Source organism: Podarcis bocagei, assembly GCF_964188305.1.
Source record: "Podarcis bocagei genome assembly, chromosome: 7".
Taxonomy (NCBI): Eukaryota; Metazoa; Chordata; class Lepidosauria; order Squamata; family Lacertidae; genus Podarcis; species Podarcis bocagei.
In genome coordinates, this window is record NC_138132.1 from 12135195 (window position 1) to 12159723 (window position 24529).

Genomic DNA, 24529 nt, shown 5'->3' on the forward strand with positions numbered 1-24529 from the left:
AAGGGGGGGTGGACAAATTCATGGACAGGAAAGCTAACAGCAGCTACCACTCATGATGGCTATATTACCACCAGTATTAAAGGCAGTGTATCTCTGTATACCAATTGCTAAGGATCCGGTGTGGAGATTATTGTGCTCACATCCCACTTGCAGGTTTTCCATGGGCATCTTGTTGGCCACCATGTGAAGCAGGACGTTGGACTTAGACCAAGCATAGGCAAACTCGGCCCTCCAGATGTTCTGGGACCACAACTCCCATCATCCCTGACCACTGGTCCTGTTAGATAGGGATGATGGGAGTTGTAGTCCCAGAACATCTGGAGGGCCGAGTTTGCCAATGCCTGACTTAGACAGAGCTTTGTCCTGATCCAGCAGGTCTCTTCTTTATGTTCTTGCACATTACCAAATAAAAAAAGGGAGGGTATTAGAGGCTAACATTATCTAACTGTGCCACTGGTAGGTGAAGCTTTCCCCCTCGCTATATCAACATGCCAGGAGAAAATTTCAACTGCTTAAAGCACAGGAGCAGGGCCGGTTAAAAAGCTGGCAACCCTTACACCTCTGAGGCATGCAGAGCCTCTGAATACATACTAGAGCTGGGCATTCTGCAAGCAGGTTTGCAGGCACTCAGGTGGACTTCCATAACAAAAGACAGCCAAGTGGCTAGCTGTCCATTGCATTCTGCCTTCATTTGCAAGGGTTCCCTTCGCATTCCAGCCTGGCAGGGGCTCCACTAGTGTGCCAAACAGAGGAAATACACCCTGAGAGTGATGTGCATAGATTGTGAATCCATCTCCACTGTGTGTTTTTGTCCAGGGGAACCTAATTCTGCAGAGGACATGCCATGCTGAAGTTATGAAAGCCCTACACATCAATTGTCGCGGACAGGGAAACAAGCAATTATATCAGGAAAATGTATGTGACAATGTGCTTTCGCCCCTGGTGAAAGTGGAATTACTCGCGACAAACTTAAGGAATGGACTTTTACCATTGATGGCGTTAGGCAACTACTTTCCCAATCTGCTGCTTCTGTTTTCTTCCCCTTTATTTGCTTGCTAAAAATCAAAAACCTCCCAGGGCCCTTGGCAGCTGCTGGCTCAATATGGCCTCAACCTTCCCCAGCATCAGAGAAATAAAATGGGGAAGGGGCAAGTCTGGGCCCCAGTTGCTAACCAAAGGCAAAAGAGGGGTGGGGAAGGAAGACTGGCTTCCAACCGGTGGTCTTCTGTTCTCAAATTAGCCCTCCAGCAAACTTTGCTACTGTCCGCATTAGATCAGTGATAATGCAATGATTTTAAAAACCCTGGATTTCCCTGGAAGCTTAGCAGGGGGTTCCTCAATGAAAAGATCAGAACTTGTGGGCAACAGTGCACTGGAAGTGGCTAGCCTGCCCCACCAGAACTTCCCCTACAATCCACCGTTGCAAGGGAGTGCTGATGTGCTCTCAGTTGATATGGGGCAATGGTAAGACCCAGTCGTGGAATATGTGTTCATCCTAGAACCACTGGTGGTCGGAGCCAGCCATCAGGGGTGGGAGGAAACTCATTCTAACTGTGTCTCCATCCATTTGCCGGCTGAGTTCTGCAATGGCAACATGGAGTTTACTGTGGAAGAAGCTGGCAGGCATCCTCTGGACTCATAAAGTAGGAAGGAAGAAAAGTGGGGGGTGGCTGAGGGCAGACTGAGATTGGTGAGGTTTCATTGCCAAAAACATTTACTAGGATCTTCCTCAGCAGGTAGCGAGTCCATGGCCAAAATTCTCCTGGGTTATCTCTGAAGATGGAGAACTTCCACAGCTATTTCCTTCCCTGGCAGGGCTTTGACTAGCCCTCGGTGGTGCAAGGAACAATAGTTTTGTCCCCTTGGTGGCATGTCCCCATGTCATTTCCAAAGAGAGAAGGAGAAAGGGGCTCCCTTTTTATTATTATGTATTAAATTTGTATACTGCCCTTCATCTGAAAATCCCAGGGCAGTTCACGAGAGAGTTAAGAGTCCCATCCTATGTGGACAGAGGTTCTTTGCTTTTCATAGCGGAGACCTGATAACGCTATCAAAGGGGGTATACCGAAAGATCAATATTACTATTTATCATTTCTACATTGCCTCTTAGCATTTTATTGCTCATGGCGCTCCTTAATTCTGAAATAATTATTCCAGACTGGCCATCAACCCCCTCTGATTCAATCTTCACGATATCCAGCATAGTTCACAATTGTCACTCAGTGCATAAGCATCCGCTGAGAAGGTGAAGGAAAGATCCATGTTTTAACAAGCTTGGCAGTGTGTACAAAAGCATAATTTAAAGTGCATTATGGTGTGTCTTATTAAAGTCCTTTCTCCTCCTAGGCAGAATCTGATGCAAAGGCTGAGTTTTTCCAAGTCCCTTACTCAATTTCCAGGGAATACAGAGCAGCCACCGCAGTTGAGATCAGCCACTAACTAAGCAACCGGTTTTGGAGGAGAGAAATGTGAACACACCCTTAGATACTTAATGATCTCCTGGCTACACAGCCAACTTTATTTTCAAAATGTGTTCTGGGCAGCACTGAGTTCCTCAGAAGCTTCTGATGGGTTCGTTGGTGAGATTACAGTGGTACCTCGGGTTAAGAACTTAATTCGTTCCGGAGGTCCGTTCTTAACCTGAAACTGTTCTTAACCTGAAGCACCACTTTAGGTAATGGGGCCTCCCGCTGCCGCCGCGCCGCCGGAGCACGATTTCTGTTCTCATCCTGAAGCAAAGTTCTTAACCCAAGGTACTATTTCTGGGTTAGCAGAGTCTGTAACCTGAAGCGTATCTAACCTGAAGTGTATGTAACCCGAGATACCACTGTATATCCTATACAGCACCCTTGCAAAACAGCACTGTTAAGACCTGGGTTTAGATCTTCACTCAGCCACAAAACTCAGTGGATGGCCCCGAGCTAGTCAATGTCTCTCAGACTAACCTACCTCTTAGGGTTGTTGTGCATTCTGCACTCTCTGGATGGAGGACACTATGAATTTCTAATAAATAAATAAATTCCAGTACCAATACAAATCTTATTTTGGACAACAACAAAAAGGAGAAATCCAGACGTATGGCTCAAAAACGTTTTCGGTGTTTGTTTGTTTTTATCTTGCCAAAGAAAAGCTCAACAACTTTTCTGTCCTGACTCTCACTGCCTGAAATATGGCAACCCTACATTTACACTTTAAATTCATTTTGTACATCTATAACAGCTTTAGCATTCGGTGAAGACCATAAATGAAAACTTTGCTGTATCAGGTATTAGGCTTCTCAGTTTCTCATTTTTCCATTTTAAGTTTGCCACATTTCCATAACAATCTGCATTTTTAAAAAGTAAAAAAGTAAAATAAAACCATCACAAAAATGCATCAGCATTTTTGTGTGCATTCATCCCAATATACAATTTTTTGTAATCAATTTTGCACGATATAATGCACTTTTGTGAGTTGTTTTCACCAATAAATTCATTTTCACGCACACTTTTCCATAACACGTACGTTTTTTCACACATTGTTTTGTTTTAGAGAACTGCATTGCTAAATTCAGAGAATACAAATTTTGAGGACGTAGCTATTCCCGTATTGTTTCGGGAAGGGCGAATTAGATAGGTTCCCATTAGAATGGGAACTGAATTTCTTCCCTATCCCTGACGGTGACAGACAGATAATACAGGAGCAATGAGCCCTGGTCTGAGAGGCAAATGTCTAGGTTAGTTCCTTTTCTCTGCTACAAGCTTCTTGAGTGACCTTGGGCAAGTCCCTTGGGACGCAACGCGGCAGGTGAATGTACAGCGTGGTTTTTTTTATAAATACGATAGCCAAGAGGTGTCAATTACATGCATTAATCAATCTCTGCATGTGGCAAGGTGTTTAAACGCTGTGTTTTGTTTCGCCAGCCCCTTCACAAAGAGCTGGGTGGGCTTCAGCTGACTTAGCTGACATGCTTAAAACATAACTCACCGGCCAACAAACCATATTTGAGACCTGCCTATCGGAGCCACTCCCTTTCTATAGACCTTCAAGAAGGCGATTATACATTCAGGGCCAGCCACATACATCTTCGCACCTGAAGCGCAAACCCAATACACTCTTGGCGAGGGGTGGGACTCCACTTTAAACACAGTGAGTGAAATTACGTAGTGTTGCATCCTTTGCTCTGCAGCTCTGGCAACACATACATCAACTAATCGCTTGGGTAAGGCACAGGGACTCTCCTCTTTATTTATTTAAATACTGCTTGTTACGCATACCTCTCCAGGCAGCGTGCAATAATATATAAAAAACACAACGCAAGCACCAAATATACAATATAGTTGAAACTGGAATACAGTACAATTAAGGAGCGACAAAATACCAAAAAAACTACAGTGTTTCTATTGCAAGCACTAAGAAGTAGTGTGAGCCTTTTCCCAATGTGAAATGATAGTGTGGTGATGGTGTGCTCGTGGTCACTGGTTGTGGCAATCAGGACGTCCCAATTTTCCTAGAAGGTGTGCCTATTTTCATATATGAGCCGTATGTTCAAGTGATTGTGGCGGTGTAAAAGGTTGTCTGACTGTAAGCACCCTGCGCATGGAGAGAGAGAGAAAGGACTTAAAAGAGCTGCCAGTTTTTCAGCCAAGCATGACCCAACAGGCACTTACGAAAACTATGAAAGTGCTGTTTCTTCCTTCTCTACCCCAAAAAAGGCACCATATTGCACACTTTTCAGGTGAGGTTACCACACTCCTTCCTCTGCCTGCAGCAACCCAGGTACACTAAGTTTACTCTTGTGGTGCGATACCTTAATTAGGGTCCGTTTAATTCCACAGCCTCCCTACTTTTAGCTCTTTGCAGGCTTCTAGTATATTTTCAAATCCCTCACAACTACAGACTTGGCTACCTTACCTAACAGCTATACAACAGGCAGCAATTCCAAGAGACGTGCTTTTTTTCTGACCTAAAAAAGCAGAGAGGGCCTGTCCCTATAGAACTTCTGTATAGAAGCCATTAAAAAATAGCCTCTATTAAGGGTAAAAAAAAGTGGCTATGGTACCTTAAGTATAGCCATTGACTTGCAATAAAGGAACAGCCCTCATGTTTCTGATCTGCAAGGTATTTCAAAAGAAGTGCAGGCGTGGAAAGACTTTGGACTTGTGGGGTCTATTGGTTTTTTTACTAGCACCCCATGTGGTCCACCTTGGAACCCAGTGGGGCAAAATGGTGGCTAAGGGGGATGATGCCAGATGCAAAATGGTGGTCAGGAAGACAGACAATTGCCTACTACTGCACCCCACAAGCCATACACTGCATCAGTTATTACAGGTCACGGATATACTAACAGCCTAACGTGTGTGTGTGTGTGTGTGTGTGTGTGTGTGTGTTGAGCAATTAGAAGTCCGAAACTGTTTCCAATCTTCTGCAAACGACCCAGAGATCTACTGACAGATCTCAATCTACTTTCTGACCACCACCCCAAATCAAAATATATACCCACAACAGAAAGGCTATAGTGAAAATACGAGCAGAAGACCCTTGTCTACAATGTACAGAATCACTAATACTTTTCCATAGACTTAAATATCCCCATCTACCAGAGGCTCTGGCCTTCTTGTAAACGCTAGGTTGCCGCTGCGAACCCTTTTCCCTATTGTACTCCTTACTATTGTCTATATTCCTCTGCCAATAACCAATTTCCTTCCTGCCCCAGTCACATTCCAATTGCTGGGATCTTAATCTGCAAATCCATTTAGGGTTGGGTTTTTTTTTTACTTTTTCCTTGAACACTGCCTCGTTCACGTTCTTCTCTGCTTTGCCTTTGCTCTTCCAGAGCGGTAGTTTTCAGAAATAAAGGACACCCATTATGACCAAAGAAGCAGTAATGTTCCAGAATAAGGAACAATCATTTAACGTAAGTAGTGCCCCTTCAAATAAGGGGCAAACAGGGGAGCAACCCCAGATTGTGGTGGCCCTGTTGTGCCTGTACAAAAGAGCACACCCCTTTACTGCAAATTAGCTAACTTGGAATAACTACCACCCCTGGTTCCACATTCAAAGTCTCTAGCACAGGTTTACCATCCCCAATACGCACTCCTAAAGAGGCACAGGGAAAGGTGGGAATTACAATTTCGGAGACTTGACTCCAAGCACCAAATGAGACTAAAGTGTACCAGCAGATAATGCTGTGTATTTGCCCATGGTACACACACACACGACCAGCACGGACACCACCCGTTTACAGTTTTGTCTGAGGAGAAGAGAACAAATGGAAGTTAGGAAAGCATCAATTGATCAACGTTATTATTATGAACTTTAATTAGAAAGGTCTCCTCTGAAATTAGTGCACCCTCAAACCCACTCAAATCCCAGTAAAAATTAAAAAAACAAACAATCAAGGGTGATTAAAAAGTGGGGAAATAAGATTTTTTTTTTATCCTCTCACACTGTATAGTTATGGGCAAAGTAGAATTCCAATCCACCACAGTGACTTCAAGCACACAGCAGAACTGTGATGGCTGGGTTAATTACCACAGAATACAATGGTTTGTACAAGCATGCAAGGATACTGTTTTCAACCACACAGACACACCCCCGTAAGAATCAGAGAAAACCAAAAAGCAACACAAAACTGCATCTTCTCACAAATCATTCAGAATACAAGCCTCCGTTCAAAAGGAATTATTTCTGCTTTAAATGTTAGAAATATCAGGTGCAAGATTGCAATCAGTTCTAGCTTATTTTTTGCTGTTTGTTCTTTTGAAAAGATAAGAAGAAAAAAGAAATTTAGAGGCAGAAAGTGGGGGAGAGGCAAATCCCGAAACAAAACAGCCAGTTACTTTTTTTAAAAAAAAAAGGTACACAAACATGAAATTTATGATTTGCAATTATTTTGTGGGGGTGGTGGAAACAAACATAAAATATTTTGCAACACACAAAATTCAACAAGGGTAAAAGGTGGGATTATTTCACTTCATAACAAATAAAAACATGTTGCAATATCCCAAGACGGCATCCGGGGCATTTTTTTCCTACACTATGCAGAATAAAATACCTATCAGCATTTACCTATTTCAGAGGCAGAAGGAAATTGTTTCGGTTTCAAAACCTACAGATGTACTGGCATCAATCTGGAGCGAGGGTCTTTACTCCATATTTAAAACAGGGAGTTGGGGAGGGGGCAGCATGTAGATTAGATTTTACACTGGGCTATAATTCACTGCTACTCACCCAATGATCTACATGATCAAATCTGGAAGGTAACATTTAATCCCAACTCTTTACAAAGACTACTGATCTAGCTAGATATACACTCAAAGGCCACCGAATGAAGCAAAACATGTTTCTTAGACTGATCCACAAAACCAATTAATTTGAAGTACTTAGATTTAAAGCGAGCTGGTCCTATTAACTACAATGCAACTAAACTGGCGATGCCCCCGATTTAGCGAGCTTGCTTTATGTGGCTAAGTTTAAAATGGGTCTTCTAAGGTACTTTTATTCCAACTTGTCAACAAGGTCGTCAGGAACACAGCCAAGTCACTGGATCAAAATGCATGACCCATTTTTATGTTTAGCCAGGGCTGTGGTTGGAATATGAATGGGGCATGTCATCGCAAACCTTCCGAAAGTGTTTTGCACAACGTTCTGCCCGGATGTGGCCGGGCCCACAGAGGAGGCTTCGCACAACCCCCATACGTTACGTGCAAACTGCAGTCTAGGAAGGGGTAAGAATTTGCCTTCGTTGAAAGCAAGGTGTCAATTGTATAGCTGTTAGGCTTCGGGATTGTAAAAAACTGTCTCACTTCTGGTCCAATATGCTTCCCAAAGCCTAAATTGTCGACAAAAAGGGCGAGAGGGAAAGTGTTTTACAGACCCGAATTCACCGTAGTTTTCAGCGTAGGGCCACTGTCGAATAGAACTCACGCCGTGGCGGCACAATTATTTTTCTCAACATAGCGTACAACAATCCCGTCTGCTTCCTGCGCTGGGTTCCATTAATGTTCATCATTGTTCAGAACATGGAGGCTCTTTCCTTCCTGCGCGGTGAGGTGGCAGTGGCTGTCTTCACAGCTGTGGGGAAATTTAACATACTGGTTGCCAGCCTAGCATGAGGAGCCGAATGACTCCATTCTCTCTAAAGTAGCAGGCTGAGGGGTAGACCGGGTGGGATTATTGGGACAGCGGGGGGTGATATCTGCCTCTTCACACATCCAAACAAAGACAAATGCAATGTCCAAAAGGTATGGACCCTCTGAATTTACTTAAAACATGTCAAAAGTCTAACAAGACCTCCACGCATCTAAATTTCACCACGGTCGCCCTTCCTCTAAACCAGGCTGCTGAGTTTCTGCACTCATTCCTCTCGTCCTCTCCACCTCCCATCCTGTTTTCCATTCGCACCAATCCTGTACCCCCTTTTCTCAGCCACGTACCAATAACACTGGACCCACCTCCAAAATCTTCAGAAGAACATTCCCTCTCGCACTAACAATTCATATCTGTGCAATAATTTACATATTAATCCTGACGCAGAATGTTCAGATTAGAAGAACTGTGGAGTTTTTAGGGAAGATTAAAATAATAATTTTGTTAACTGATGAAGCCATTTTTCAGTGTATAATTCTACAATGTAATTTTCTGAATATCTATATGATGTTTGCCCTCAATTTCCTTACACATCTGGTATTTAGCAGGTGCCCAGATTCCCAAATAAATCAGAATCATGCCAATAAAAGATAGAAAATAAAAGAGGCACATATAAATCTTTAATTGCAGTGAACTCTGTAGAAAGGAATAATCATTACACGTCAAGGCACCTAAAGGGTTCTCTTTAAAAAACTGTATGACATACGGCTTTTCTATATATTTATGCCTTTTTAAAAAAAATTGGATCTATTGTAGCTATATATTTAAAAACACATACAAGTTGATTATATATATATATATAATTTAGCCGATCCAATAGAATAGATCTCCCCCCCCCCCGGCCCCATTATTCTGTATCTATGATACCTTAAAGTATGATTTGGAACTGGGATAACTGATTATGGGTTGGACTTAATTTGGCTGTGACAGATGACAATAGATAAGAAGATAGACAGACACAGACAAGAAAGCCAAAATAAGAGAAAGTAAAAGGAAAGAGAGACACAGTTATTAATATTGCACCACAATTTGGCAGGGGACGGCAAATGTTTCTTAATTATGCAATTTGTTTGCATCTGAAAATGTCGATGCAAATCTATGCAAACATATTTAGAAACAGAGTTATTATTTATGGCCTACCACTTCATTCCTGTTAAGGCTCTTTTTAAAAACTGCAGGCAGCGGGCCCGATCGGCTGTTTCACAATAGTCCTTTTACACTGCATAAGTGCTTTGAAGTGCTCTTGGTGTAATGGAAAATGAAGGACGCAATGTAGTGATGTATATTATTTATAGGTTTGTAAATCGATCCCTTTATATTTATTGAACTGTATTCTGGAGATAGATACCGGATATTATTGATACGGATGAATGTATTTACTGACTGATCCTGTTATTGATAGATCCATTACAGACGCTCAAAACAAAAGACACTTTCAAATGTGGAATTATATGTAGAGTTAACTCGTTTTGTTTTCATTATTGGAGCACTGATCTTGTTTTTTACAGATGTGTTGATCTCGAGCAAGGCATCTGCTATTTAGGACAGGTGTATATATTTGCATAATACTGTACTGTACTGATAGGGAAAGGCAAACTGAGGGACTTTACATACAAATCTTCAATTGTTATATATATATATATATATATATATATATATATATATATATATATATATGAATAACTGCTATACCTACAATTCCAAAAGGTTCTGTTTTAAAGATACTGTACAGGCTGGATGTATCTTGATACATCCATTTACAAATCAATCTGCTGTTTACGGATTAACTGGATCTATATATTTACAAGCAAATCCATCTTTTTCTAGCTACATTTTAAAAACTTTTCAACAACTGTCATTTATAACTACCCTTATTGATTTGCAAAAAGATCGTTATATTTACATCTGGAAGATGCAGATTTAAAAATAAATTATCTAATGGGGAAATCAAGTTTTAGAAAGAGTGGTAATTAAATTGACTGCCTCCCAGTTAACATGCATCGATTTGTAAATGAATCTCTTGGTCACACAATTACACAGACTGCACAACAGATAAATTGTACACCAGGAACAAGAACGACGATGGGTTTTTACTAATTGTTATTGGGGCCTGCTCTTCGTTTTAAGATGTGCGGCTGCCTTTCTATCGCTCTCCTCTTCTATCTGTCTGTAATTTTTACTCTTTCTTTTAAAAATTCCAGCTGTTCAGGAGAGCCAAGGTGAACGACAGAACGAATCCTTTTATGCACCTCTTTCTATGATTTCTTCCTTTCCCGGATCCCTCTATTCTTCCAGGGCTAGAATGTGAGGCTGCTTTGCTTGTGATAAAGCAAACAGACCCCTGATTTCAGATACATTTTCCCTTTCTGCCTCCCCGATACGCCCTCACACCAACCACATCCCTGGCCTTCTGGCCACCACCACCCTAGAGAAAAATATGGTAAAGGTGTGTTTGGGGGGTGGGTGGGAAGCATCTAATTCCCACTGAAACTGACACCAAAGTGGTGCGAGGGTGGGGGGATGGAGTGTTTGATGGCTGAAGGGTATGACTGCTTTTTCTCTCTCTCCCTTCCCCTCCTCCCCAGGTGACATTCATGGAATAAATGACCTGGACTCTTTGTCGGGTGAGATGGAGCTGGCGGTCAGTTTCTTGACCAGGAAATGGCTGCTCTTATGTAGCAGTGGAGAACTAGGGATCGCTTTTTCCACTAACGCGTCATCTCTCACAATTGGGAGTAAAGCACCCCACTAAACCTAAATTAAGAGTCTGGGTTCGGATTAAATAAAAGAAAACTACTTATTTATTTTTAAAGGCTCTCTCTGTGCCACTGCATCTCACATTCTGGATTTTAGGAAAGCCAGGTCGAAAAGAGGCACCTTCCGTTCCCAGCAGAAATACGACTTCCAGCGCGGCCTAAGGGCGAAATATAGTTTGGACAAAGGGGACCAAGTCTGATGGTATAATAGGAACGGAATTTGGAGGGGTTTTGTCAGAGAGGTTGGGAAGGAGGTATAGCCAAAGGAAACATAAAAGGAGAGAAATGGGTGATAGAAAGGGGAGTGGATATGGGGGGTGAATAATGCAATGACAATTAGAGGGGAAAGTAGAGGAAATTAAAAGGGAAGGTGAGGAAAAAACAGCAAAAGAGCAAGAATAAAAGGTATGGCGCACAAAACACGGAACTGGCAAAATCGTGCAGAGGTTTCAAAGAATATACGGATCATATATAAGGATGGATGGAGGGATGTGGCAAAATATATACATATATACTTAAAAGTCCTGGTGCTCAGGACAGGGGAGAACGAGGACATTATAAGGGTGTCAACATCTTGTCAGGCTGCCACACAGTTCCAGACAGACAAGGGCAGGCACCGAGAAGCTCAGAGAGCAGCGTGTATTGGGACTGGAAATGTAGGGAAATGGGGCAGCAAAGGACACCCTGTTGCCAAGGGACCGGTAAACAGGTCGCTTGAGGAAATCGCAGGCCAGTCCCTGGAAGGGCTTCCGCACTGGACCTAACCAGTAGGGTGAGCTGTAGAGGAAGACAAGGGGCAGAGGCACTGCAGCGCTGAAAGGGTTACTGAGGCACCCGCACATACAAATGCACATACACATGCCAGGCAGCAATAAAAAAAAGGTCACTGCAGAGAAATGAGGTCTCACTTGACAACAGCAGATGCACACCCAACAGAAAAAGGCAGACACACACACAAGCAACCGCACCGACCCACAGAGCAACACACAACAACAGAACAGTGCGGCGCTTCTCCTCTGACCCTATGCGTAGCATCTAGCGGACACTGGGGGTAGGCAGGAGAAAGACAAGGCTGTACTAAATACATAAAGCAATACAATTACATCACGGGAGTCAGACACACAGACAACACACAGCAGATGTGGGTGCCATAAAATAAAATAAAAGGACACTGATTCAACACCACACTTCTATAGGGGACGTCTCCAAATATATATATTCAGCGTTACTGCCTGCCGATACTCGTCAGCACATTGTATTGCACACACGGGGATGGTGTCCTCTTTCAATTTATACTCGTGGGTTCTAATCCAGATTAGTGATTGCAAAAACTCCAGGGGAGATTCCGCAATCATTGCGGATCAACAATCATGCAGAGTAAAGGAGTGATCTTGTGTACATGGCTTCAAGCTTTAACCATTCTGCCTTCGCCACTAGGCCCAGCTCTCACAAAATCAGGGGCACTCCAATCCCCTCAGTCACTATGGCTCCTCATGAGAGAAATCCGACGCAGAAACGCAAATTCTAGCTCATAGCTCCCTCCTCAAACCCAGTCGGGGTTACCACCTGCAAGGAGCTGCAACTCTTCCAGATTTAAAAAAAAATCAACCCAGATTATTGGGATGTAATTTTGAAATACAGTGTTTCAGTGATAGGTCTATGAAAACAAGGCCTAGTAAACATATGTGGGGGGAGACCATGACCGGCCCTATCATGAGGTAGAGTGAAGCAGCCACCTGAGGCAGGTTTCGGATGCCAGGAAAAGGCAGCAAATTGTGAATCATTTGATTTTTTATTGTTTTATAGGAAGTGGGGGCTCTTGTGAAATATTCCAGTTAGGAGCCAATTAACTATGCACCTTGGCTTGAGAAGGGAGGGTGAGGGACATTTGCTCTTCTCCCTCCCGCAGCAAAATGTCAGGGGGCGAGCCCAACCTTTTGACAGGACCAGACCTGAAGGGGAGAATGAGACATTCTCTGCAGTTTAGGCAAAAGGAGCTCTTCCCGTGATTTGCACCCCAAACCCGAAAGGGAATAACCCTTTGCAGAATCCAAGGAAAAGGCAGTAATAGCAAAGAGATTTCGGAAGTGTCTGGTGACTAAAGGACTTGTTCCAAGAAGGACTCGCTCCATTATATCAACAGACGCACACACCACAAGGCCACGCACAAAACAAGAGGGCACGACAATGTATCGCCGCTACCGCTTGACACACTTCAACAACCCTTTCGTACACACACAGGGCACACACCCATTATCACTTAATGCAGATTAATTACCCCATAGTGAGCTTTAATCACACTGTACTCACAACCCAGTGATAAAAGGCTGGGAGGGGGGTGTTCACCCTTTCAATCCATGTTTATGGATGAAGTAAAAGATTCTAATCCACATTAGCGAACAAGGAGGTGTTAGTCCCCCCCCCCGATTAATTAATATGGAGCACAAGCGTTTGAACTTGAGTGCACAAGATTAGGGTAATGAAAGAATGATAGAAGGTTAGAGTTCTTTCCAGAGTTTGACTTAATCTTTATACGTGTGGTGGCAGTTCCAGTCTATTTTGTGAGGATTAATCTAGGAAAATACAGGTGTTTCCCCATAAATAATCTGAACCAAAACTGTGTGGTCTTTTTTATGCGTTCAAGGAAACTTACCAGCCCCACAACTGACATGCCAATTCAGACACACAAGGAACAGAAAGGGATGCAATCTATATAGGAAAATGTAAACTCCCATAGATGACAAATAGATGGATTATGCACACCCACGGGGGCAATTTGTACACTTGCAGGGACATAAGACACACACACACACACATCTCAAATTGCAGAGGCCTGAATGGGGATATTTAAGAAGAATTAAAAGCTGTTGTGTCACCCAACAATGCAACTGGCAGGGGAAAGGACTGTTACAAAACTCTTTGCGGCTTCTGCATTTATTAGGTTTTTGCAGAACCTACTCCAGAGTAATTTCCACTTCTCCCTGTCACAAAAGTAAGACCTGTGAATTATCTACCAGCGCTGCTTACGGGTAGACTTGCAACTGCTTAAAGAAAAATGCAACAGTGCTGTTGGTGCTTTAAGCAGCCAAGAGGTGAAAATTTGGTGTCTTAAATGAACCCACTGACAAAGCACAGGGGGGAGGTCAGTGGCAAGCAGCCTAGTATGTTGCAAGCTTCACTTACACCAGTGCCCACCTGTCAGGACTAAGGGGGTCTTTACAGCATATAACCACTGCTCCCAATTTCCCCATGGCAATGTCCTGTAAGTGCCCAGCCCATCTCACCCCACAAGAAAAGCCCAGTTAGTCATTTCTGAACTCCAAGTAACTATGGACAAGTTAGGGAATGCCAATGAAGAGAGAGAGAGAGAGAGAGAGAGAGAGAGAGAGACTCGCCAAGGATATGCCAGGCTCTGGGACAGCAGACCAGAAGGCATCCCTCAATTCGCTCACTCTCTAAAAACTCAAGAAACAGAAATAGCATCTGTTTTGGAAAACTGGGACGGTGTTCCAACTTGGCCTGGGAGACAGCTATCGCACCAAACCTGAATTTGGGGAGTAGGTGGCTCTGGATTTGGGGGTTCAGGACGGCTGAAGGTAACAGCCACACCCCTAGATCCATTAATCTTAACCCTATTCTTAGGAGATGTGTTCCCTCCTATCTCCCTTCCTCACATCCCACACACGCAATTTCGAAATTTTTGTCCATCGTTCTTTTGGCTCTATCTTTCTGTCTCTCTCTGCCCCACTGAATCCAGACCACTGAACCCCCTTCCTTTACCAGGAGCTCCCCTCTCTTCTATCCAGCGGTCTCCTTTCTTTCTTACCCAACTCTCCTCCCTGCCTCAGCCACACACCCTACCCCCCCATATCCACCTCCTCTCACCTTCCCCTCATATAGGTCCCCTTCTCATACACTCCCCCACCCCGAAAAAAACACAGCCCCGTCAGAATCTGACCTCTTCACCCATCCAGCCACTACCCCAGGTCTCCCCTGCGCCCCCCCCCACGCTCCCACCTCCTCCAGATCCTGGCAATATCTCTCCCTCCACACAATAGCTGCCATGGGCTGCTAATAATTATTAATAACATTCTTCCTTTCCTCCCTCTTCTCCACCCCCACCCCGTCCATGGACAAAAGAAGAGTCCAGTTCTCGTTGTATGTATCTGCCTCCCCCTCCTCGCTTCGGCCATTGCACCTTCTTCCCCCCCCTCCAACAACCTTCACTTTCTCCCCCCCCCCCACCGGTTCTTTGGACAATCCAAACCATTCCATCTTCGGTTCGCACACACACACCCCGCATTATGCAACTTGAGTTTATAATAGAGAGGGGTCTAATATACTCACTTATATCCCAATAAACACAGGACACCCCCCTTAGTGTATGAAAGCAATCGCTGCTAATGCACAGCACAACCCCCCCCCCTTTTCGGGGGCGGGCGGCGGGGGGGTTAGGAATCCAAATATTGCAACACATTTCCTAACAATATATGCCCGCTTTGCAAAACCGTAAACGCCGGAGCCACAACCCCCCATCTCCTCAGGTTCCTTCTGTCTATTCCTTCTTTTTTCCCCTCCCTTCTTTCTTCCATCGCCAGAGCATCAAAAGCCGAGCCACCGCCACCGAAAAGCAGAGAGACATTTACAGAAAATCCTCTACAGCGTTTTCTCTGTCTTCTGATTTTATTTTCATCCGTGCAAAAAAAACCTATATAGATATATATTTTTTAAACATTCGCTCAGTGCACAAAGCCATTTGCAAAAGGAAAGAACGGCCAGCAAATATCATTTTTTGCCATTGCAAAAAACGCCTCCCCTTTGCAATGAATAAAAATGCCCTTTAAAAACACGCCTGTATCATTTTTGCATTTTATTTGTTTTTGTAAAAAAATAAAAATAAAATGCATTTTTATATATGCATCTCTCCGTTATTATTTTTCCCTCTTTGCAATTTTTTTTGTCCGTTTCCTTAAAGGCTGAGCCACAGACACCAGCAAAAATAATATGCCAGGGAGAGGAAAAAAAGAAAGCTCTTGGAAGGAACAATTGCAGCTGCTGTGTTGAGAGACGAAGAGAGAGAAAGGAATAGACTGCCTTGTGTGTGTGTGTGTGCGTGTGTGTGTGTGTGCAATAGACCAGCTGCTGCATTAAGCATTTTGCAATCAATAAAGAGCGGGTGAGATTTATGCAAAGCGCAGATATTAATATGCAAAGTTTTAAAGATTTTTAAATGGGAGAGAGAGGGAAGGAGACAGGGAGGAGGAGGCGGGGTGGGGGGGATTGCATAGAGACTGCACCTACCTCTGCTTCCATCGGTGGGCGCAAGCTGACTCCTCCATGCGCGCATGGGTGCAGCCCAGATACACAGGGGCTGAGGGGGAAGCAGCAGCAATAGCAGAAGCGGCGGCGGCGGCGGCGGCAGCAGTCAGAGCGCGAGCCAGGGCGCGCGCCGGATTCTCTCCATCATTTCCCCCCTCCCCTCCCCATTCCCCGGCTACGGTTGCCCGGGCAACGAGAAAGATGCAGCAGCATCAGCACCAGGATGAAAGATGCTCAGGGCAGCAACAGCAGATGGGGATGGAGATGGGGCGCGCGTGAAAGGGAGCCCTGATTGGAGGGGGGAGCAGATGGGAGGGAAGAAATAAGAGGAGCTTCCGAATTTTAGAGTGGGGGGGGGGCTGTTTCCAAATTTGTTAAACTGAGGGACTGGGGGGGGAGCGGGTCTTTGGCAGAGGGAGAAAGAAAAATGCCCAGAGTGTTTTCAGCTGGGGCAGGGACGGGGGGAGGGTGGGGGGCGGGGGAGAAATGAAGGAAGGGGCAATACAGAAAGGTGAGGGTTATTTACGATCTGGAAATGAGGTGTAGGGAAGGAGGGCATCAAAGTCGGGGGCATGAGAAAGGTGCTTCTGAACTTTAAGACGGGTGGGGGGGCGGAATTATAAGATTCAGGACAGGGTTAGGGTAAAAAAGCCTTAGGAGTTGGGTGAGAGGGGAAAGCTCTCTTGAGTCCTAGAGCAGGATGAGCCCCCCCCCCCCCGCTTAAAATGGGAAGGAAAATAGGAGTGGGAAAACGGCAGGACTTCGGAGAGTAGGAGAGGCTAATGGCGAGGTTCTATTTGGGCATGCTTAGGATCCTGGGGTGTATTGTATGCAGTGTGTGTGTGTGTGTGTGGTCTGTAAACACCTTCCTTCCGCCCTCTCCTTATTTTTCACCTTCACACTATCACTAAATACAAAATTAGGAAGAGTTTTAATGCTCTATGCAACTATGCAAAAGTTTTCTTTCTACGTTGCTCCCGTCTGCATAGATCTGCCTTCTAGACAGAAATGGAGAGGAAATAATTCTGTGTAGTCTTTCACAAAGGGGCCATGAAAAAGACCTGGTGATAAAGAACGTAACCTTTTATAGAAACTGAAGGACTTGTATAGATAATCCTAATTCAGAATTTAACATTTTGTCACGCAGGGAAAACATGCTGCCCACTTTGGAGATTTGAAATATGTAATTAGTATTCTGGGGAATCAAAGGTAATATAATCTGGACAGGAACATTGCTGAAGGGGATTAGGTGTTCTTGTAGAATGTTATACTCAGGATTTCAAATTATTGTATCCTGACTAGCAAGCGCAAAAGATGCATATAAGAAGTTATTATAAAAGAAGGTAGAGTAAAAACAATAAAAACAATATATAGAACAGATGTTAAGGATTAAATGTAAAATTTGGTTTTAAAAACTGTTTGAAGTAGATGTTGGAGTTAAAAGCATTTTATGGAATAATAGTCTATAGTGGAAGTAACATGTACAAAGCCTTACATAACTAACCTGTTAATGAATTTAAATCTGACATTTTTGAAGTTAAAAGTCATATATGCTAAAATAATTAAGAGGTTTCCATGAAGTGCATATTAAGAAGTAGTAGTGCGACAATTTTAAAAAGAGAAAGTTATGTTTTTATGAATGCTTTTGAATAGCAAGATAGTCATACACTCTAAATAAGATTTTATTTAAATATGCAAAACAGTCTTTTAAAATGCATATTTATGATCCATAGTATTACCTTGAAATCAATGAAAAATGCAGCTAATATTAAATGCTTTATGTAATTGTTGACCCACAGCTGAAATTACATTTACTTAGATTATACAAGTTCCTGCATGCTACTTAGAATTTAAATGTAAATAATCATGTGGCAAAACTGAATAATCTGTGCATTTTATTATAGTACAATATATAGATTATTATGATTATATATATATATTTATATATATATATATATAGGCACACAACAAAATATTTAATTATTTCATTTGCAAGCAGAACAATATCAAATGACATTCATACAATCAGCACAAGGTGAATATTACTCATTGGAAAACAAAATTAGTGGGTACATTTAGGAATATTTTATTTTAAATAAAGGATTTTATGTTCAATATGCAAAAACATTTCATGTAAAATCTATTCAAGGTAAACAATATTATATGCAAAGCAAAAAATTGAAAAACCCAATGGTGTTAACTTCTAAGAATTGATCTGTAAAGAAAATGAAATTTATAAGATTACATATGTCACTCCAGATATTATAGTTATATGTAAATCCAAGTAAAGTTTTTGCATACAGTGAAAAAAGAAAAAGCATATCAAACTGCAGTAATTAAAAGCGGATTGCTGTTGATAAATGAACATAGGTATAAAATTGAGAACTTTATATTTAATACTCATTGATTAATTTTCAATTGATGTTATATGTAAAGGAATTAGCATAGATTAGATACAAAATGTTAAAACCTAACAAAGTTTAAACTACTGGAAATATATTTTCAATCACTTGATATGAAGAATTAATATGAAAATATGCAAAATATTATTCAGTTTCTTTCACCAAATCCAGAATTTTAAGAATAATTCCCAACACCGAAAATTAAGATGATCATATTAAATAATTCAAAGTATTGTATAAAATGGAAAAAGAAAAATCTTCAATTGACCTTTGAAATCTAAATTCTGGTCTGCATACATGAAGCCCAAATTTTACAACACTGGGTTTCTAATATTTAACTTTCAAATCCATTTAGTTACATGTATGTTAAGTAACTGAAATATAATGTAAGGCATCTAACTTTTAATTAACTTTCCAAGAAAATGCACCCAGAAATTCCTTGTTAAATGAAATATTTTTATTTTGCTCTCAGACAGTGTAAAAATATACAAAACTAAGAGAATTTGCTGTAATTAAGTTAGAGAAATAATTCCCTCCCCCTTTCTAATGTGTGTGAACAGAAGCAGTTGAAGCCAATGTAATTTAAGAATTAAACCTACAGCATGGGATGTGTGTCATTGGATTGCGATATTTTGTTTGTCCAAGGGCTTCGTTTCTCAGTTGGTCAGCTTCATTGCAAAAATAAAAATTGCCGGGGCTTTTTCCTGTAGTATGCTCTGGAAGACTCGGAATTAATTCTCATTAGCCAAATAGGTAATGTTAATAATATGCACAGCATCCACTATACATCCGTAATTCTCTGTCTGTTGTATGGGTATTCATTGGTTTGAAAACCAATCTTAGCAACTTGAACAGGATGAATTACTGCCTGCTCAAGTTGCTAAGATGACTATCATGCTAACATAAAAAAATTCCCACAAGTAATCCAAAAGTAACTCAATATACATTGGGCATTAGGTTTAGATACCACACCTAGAACTTTGCATGTCATAACGATTTTACAGAATCTGTACTGCTTTATATGTGTTCTTGACGTACAGTACACTGAAATCTAAATGTTATTTATCACATGCAGTCCTTATTTACATGCAACATGAATTCAGCATTCCACGCAAAACAAAAATTGGGGAAATCCTGTACAATAATTAAAGTTGTCTGAAGATGCACCTTCAGGATCAAAGGAATAACAATTGACAATATTGCCGAGAATGAAGCATTTTTGCAACAGAAAATCCAAATGGGAAAAAACTGTTGCTTTTATCTAATGGGAACCTGGAATGAGTTATTATTTCCTTACATCTCTGAAGAAATATATGTACATATTTGTTCCAAATCTACAGGTTGCTGTAAATGGCAATTAAAATATTTGCAAAGGATACACACTCAGGATTCTAGACATCGTACTGAGTGTGGTTAGTGTTACGTAGAACACTAGCAAGCGAAGGCCAACACACAGGGTCTTTTTAAGTGGAAAAATACAGATTCTATTAGTTTGTGGGGGGTTGGGGGGAACCATGTCATGTGCCACAACTCAGGCTCACAGCCTGGAAAAAATAAAGGCTCTTTGCACCGAATTTTACTGCAAAATGGACTTATTCTCTAACCCTTTTAACTGAGATATCAGAGTGGATTAATTATTACAGTTAATTTGAGATCCAAAACTCAGTGGCTTCAAAATGCATGGTTAGTTTCTCATGAAATGAATATTGCACACAGGCACACACACACAAACACACTGTTAATTCAGCCTCGCTCTCCCAGCCGGTGCTTCCAAACCACAGCTGACATGCCTGATGCTTTGTTTGCCATTTTCGTCCATGTGTCTGACCACCAAACCTCTATCCATGCTTGCAAAGAAATCAGGGTCGCGTGGCCAGATATACCAAGGGCCAACAGTGATTCTGCACACCATTGGCTTAAGACACGTGTAGGCAAACTAAGGCCCGGATCCGGCCCAATCGCCTTCTCAATCCAGCCCGCGGGCGATTAAGGAATCAGCATGTTTTTACATGATTTGAATGTGTGCTTTTATTTAAAATGCATCTCTGGGTTATTTGTGGGGCATAGGAATTCGTTCTTTTTTTTTCTCCTTTCAGAATGTAGTCCGGCCCCCCCACAAGGTCTGAGGGACAGTAAACCGGCCCCCTGCTGAAAAAGTTTGCTGACCCCTGGAGCCTTAAGACGTCTCAGGCAGCGTCATTTAAAACACCCCACTTTCCCTTTTATTAAACTTTGCACAAACATTGCATCTCCCATTTTGCGACGTGGCGAAGGCCCAAGGACTACTTAAGAGCTGCGGGGGAAAGCTAAGGAGACCCCTTCCCTCTCTAATTCATATATTTCATCAGAAAGCTAGTTGTTTCTTGGATTATACGTTGTCTGGCGTAGCACTGACAGGCACGCGTTTCCCGGAAGCAAATGCTTGCGGTGTGTGGAAACAGCAACGTGATGCCTTACCACTGACCAGATGCAGCAAACTGGAGTTGTGGTGATGGCAACGTGGGAGGGGGGGGGTCCCTAATGGAAAACCACCCCCAGGAAACCTAGAAGAAAGATTTCTGAGTTGCGAAAAAAAGATTGCTGCGCGATTGGTCTTGGCGACTGTCGGCAACAAAAGAGAGTGGGTTTTGTTTATATTCAATTCATGGTTTCCTTGAACTCGGTGCTGTGTCTGGAGTGGAAGCTGCCATTGTAGGGGCTTCAGAAGGGATCGTGTGGCAGCTGCGGGGGGGGCGCTGGGGGGGCTGAGCAGCAAAATCTTTTCGAAAGCGAATGCCGGGGGATCTCGAGTGGCCAAGAAAACATGGCGAGCCCTGGAAGGTTATTTTGTAGCACAAATAATGCCACGAGCGTTAAATTTACATCAATATGCGTAATAAATTGTGGCGGGGGCGGTTTTGGCAGCGCAGAGACCATACTTATGTCGCATCAAGTTTGGAGGCTTTCGCCTGTGGACATCCGTCCACTATCCTCGCTTCTAAGACATCTCTCATTTGCCAAAAATAAATAGAACTGAGAAATCTCAAAGCCTGTCTAGTTCTGTTTCAAATAAGCAATCAGTTCGAGCAATTGGTCATTGCCAAACAGCCACTTTTGGGTCTGGGTTAGGCAGGCCAGAGGTCCCACACACCTCAAAATGGCCTCCTACCAAATCTCATTGCCAGGGTGGCAACTTCCTTCAGCAAAATGGAGGCCCAAGTGACAGTGTCCAGGGAGCCCAGTTTGGTTCAAAGGCCACCAGTTGCTAAACTCAGCATCTGTCTCCCTCTTTCTTTCTTTCTTTCTTTCTTTCTCTCTCTCTCTCTCTCTCTCTCTCTCTCTCTCTCTCTCTCTCTGCCACCATTTCACGCAGGGAGTGGACAGGAGCACTAGCATTACTACATCAAGGTGGTCTTAGAATGGCAAGTGAGGAAGCGACTTTAATAAAGTATAGTGGCGCCCCCTACCAAATGATCTGGGAACGTCAGCTTCGAAAAATATTCGTCTCCTTGCAATCCAGGAAGCACCGAGGTTTGATCGTAGAACTGGTCATCTAGTGCCATGCAATATTCTTATAATTTCCATAAATGAATGAATTAAATTCCATTGTAAACATTGCTCTTTTCTTACAGTTGATGCTTAAATTGTGTGCTGCACAATGCACAGGCAAATATGCATGATGAAGTTGCCCTTAGGCAACAGAAATACTTGTCTTGGCCGTCACAATATATGTTAAAATGTTTGTTTGTTTGTTTGTTAAATTTATATACCGCCCTATACCCAGAGATCTAAGGGTGGTTCACATAAAAATACCACAGTATATAAAATAAAAATAAAAGCAATAACCCAATAATACCCCTCCCAAAAGAGCCACATTTTAAAAGGGTATGGGATGTTGATCAGGTCAACCAAAGGCCTGGTTAAAAAGGAACATTTTGGCCTGGTTTCCTACAGGTGTATAATGAAGGCGCCAGGCAAACTTCCCTGGAGAGAGCCATTGCAGAGAAGGTCCGCTCTTGTGTTGCCACCCTCCGGACCTCTCAAAATGTTCTAAAATGTTGCAAAGGTCAGTCTAAATTAGTGGAAGAAATGTGACTTGCCGCACCCTAGAAGGGTTCCAGGCCCTCTCTGCAGGGCCAGGCTGAAGACGGTGCAGTCAAACAGCAAGAGAAAATTATAGGTTGGGGACCCATAAACTTCCACGAGACAGCTCAGACTCTGGGGCTCAGATTCAAAAGAGGACCGGGACTCCTGCACCTTTAACAATAGTCCAGAAGAAGACATTCCAGAAAGCTAAGCTCGCATTACAAGCTACAAATGCTGCAAATCTCTCCTGTATGCAGCTATTAAGGTTGCAAGAGCCCCGGTCCCATACCCTACAACATTTCTCCAATGAAAATAGGTAAAGGTAAAGGGACCCCTGACCATTAGGTCGAGTCACAGATGACTCTGGGGTTGCGGCGCTCATCTCACTTTATTGGCCGAGGGAGCCGGCGTACAGCTTCCAGGTCATGTGCCCAGCATGACTAAGCCGCTTCTGGCGAACCAAAGCAGCGCACGGAAACAAGTTTACCTTCCCACCGGAGCGGTACCTATTTATCTACTGGCACTTTGACGTGCTTTCAAACTGCTAGGTTCGCAGGAGCAGGGACCGAGCAATGGGAGCTCACCCCGTTGTGGGGATTCGAACCAACAACCTTCTGATTGGCAAGCCCTAGGCTCTGTGGCTTAACCCACAGCGCCACCCGCTGAAAATAGTGACGTCCTATTCCATAACAATGATTTTATTATTTATACCTTGCTCACCTGGCTTGGTTGTCTCAGCCACTCTGGGGGGCTCCGAACATATTTAAAAAACATAATAAAACATTAAACTTTTTAAAAACAAAAGCTTCCCTATACCGGGCTGCCTTCAGATGTCTTCTAAAGGTTGTATAGTTACCTATCTCCTTGGTTTGAGGGGGGTGCATAACTCCATAGTCTCCAACATTTCTCCGATGAAAACAGGGACATCCTAAGGAAAAGCGGGTCATTCTGATATCAAATCAGAAACCGGGATTGCTTCTGTTCCTGGGAAACAGGGACACTTGGAGGGTTTGCTGTCCTCTGTCACGTCTGGTACATCCCTATCCCAGACAGGTTAAGGCAGGTGTGGAGAAGACAACAACTTGGGACATCCCACCCCAAAAAGGCCCACCACCTCAAGAAAGCATGAAAGAGCAAAGAAGGTTGGAGTCTGTAAGTGACATGGAGAGAGAGGTTTTATTGAACAAAGTCTGAGGACAGGAAGGGAGGTAATATAGGAACAGGAAAGGGCAAAGGAGTGGTGCAAAGGTGGGAGGCTCTAAATAGACTTGGTCCCAGTGAGACTGGTGTTTTTTTCCAATGCAATGCCAGGAGCTTAGCAGAGTTGCAACCCAGGTTTTGAAAGGCCTGCAGTTCAATGGGCGAAAACATGTTAATTTCAGTTTCTCATTTTTCTGAAATTCAGTTCTTCACATTTCCACATTGGTTTGCGAATATTTTGCTTGAAGGCCTCCTGAAAATTCACTATCATTCTAGTGCGAATTTATCCTAATATACCCTTTCTTTTTCGTATGCAGTTTTGCTGACTAGATTTTTGCAAGCATTTTTCTAAGGCATTTTCCCCAGGCATTTTGCCCTGGTAAATGCATTTTTGGGGGGGCAAATATTACTCAGCTGGGGAACTGCACCACCAAACCTGGAGAAGTGCAAATTTCGAAGGATGGCTCTGTTTTGATTCATACATTGTTGCACGTCAAATTAAGTCCACCTTTCAAATGTGAACTGAACTGGATTTCCCCCTCACCCCTACCTGCAGTTGATGAGACTTGCGCACATTTTGATACCTCATCTTGCTTCCTTTTGATCCTGTCTACGGCTGCAGCTGAAGCCACAGATCTTAACAAAGGTCTTTCCTGT

At 42.8% G+C, this 24529-nt stretch overlaps 1 protein-coding gene across 1 annotated transcript in view; it reads right to left on the minus strand.

Annotated features, from left to right (window-relative positions):
* POU2F2 (POU class 2 homeobox 2) overlaps window positions 1–16527 on the minus strand; it is a 104855-nt gene extending 88328 nt beyond the window's left edge. Inside the window, exon 1 of the mRNA XM_081200308.1 lies at window positions 16188–16527. The gene's annotated coding sequence lies outside the window, so the exon portion shown is untranslated. The remainder of the gene's footprint in view (window positions 1–16187) is intronic.
* Window positions 16528–24529: the final 8002 nt, after the last annotated feature.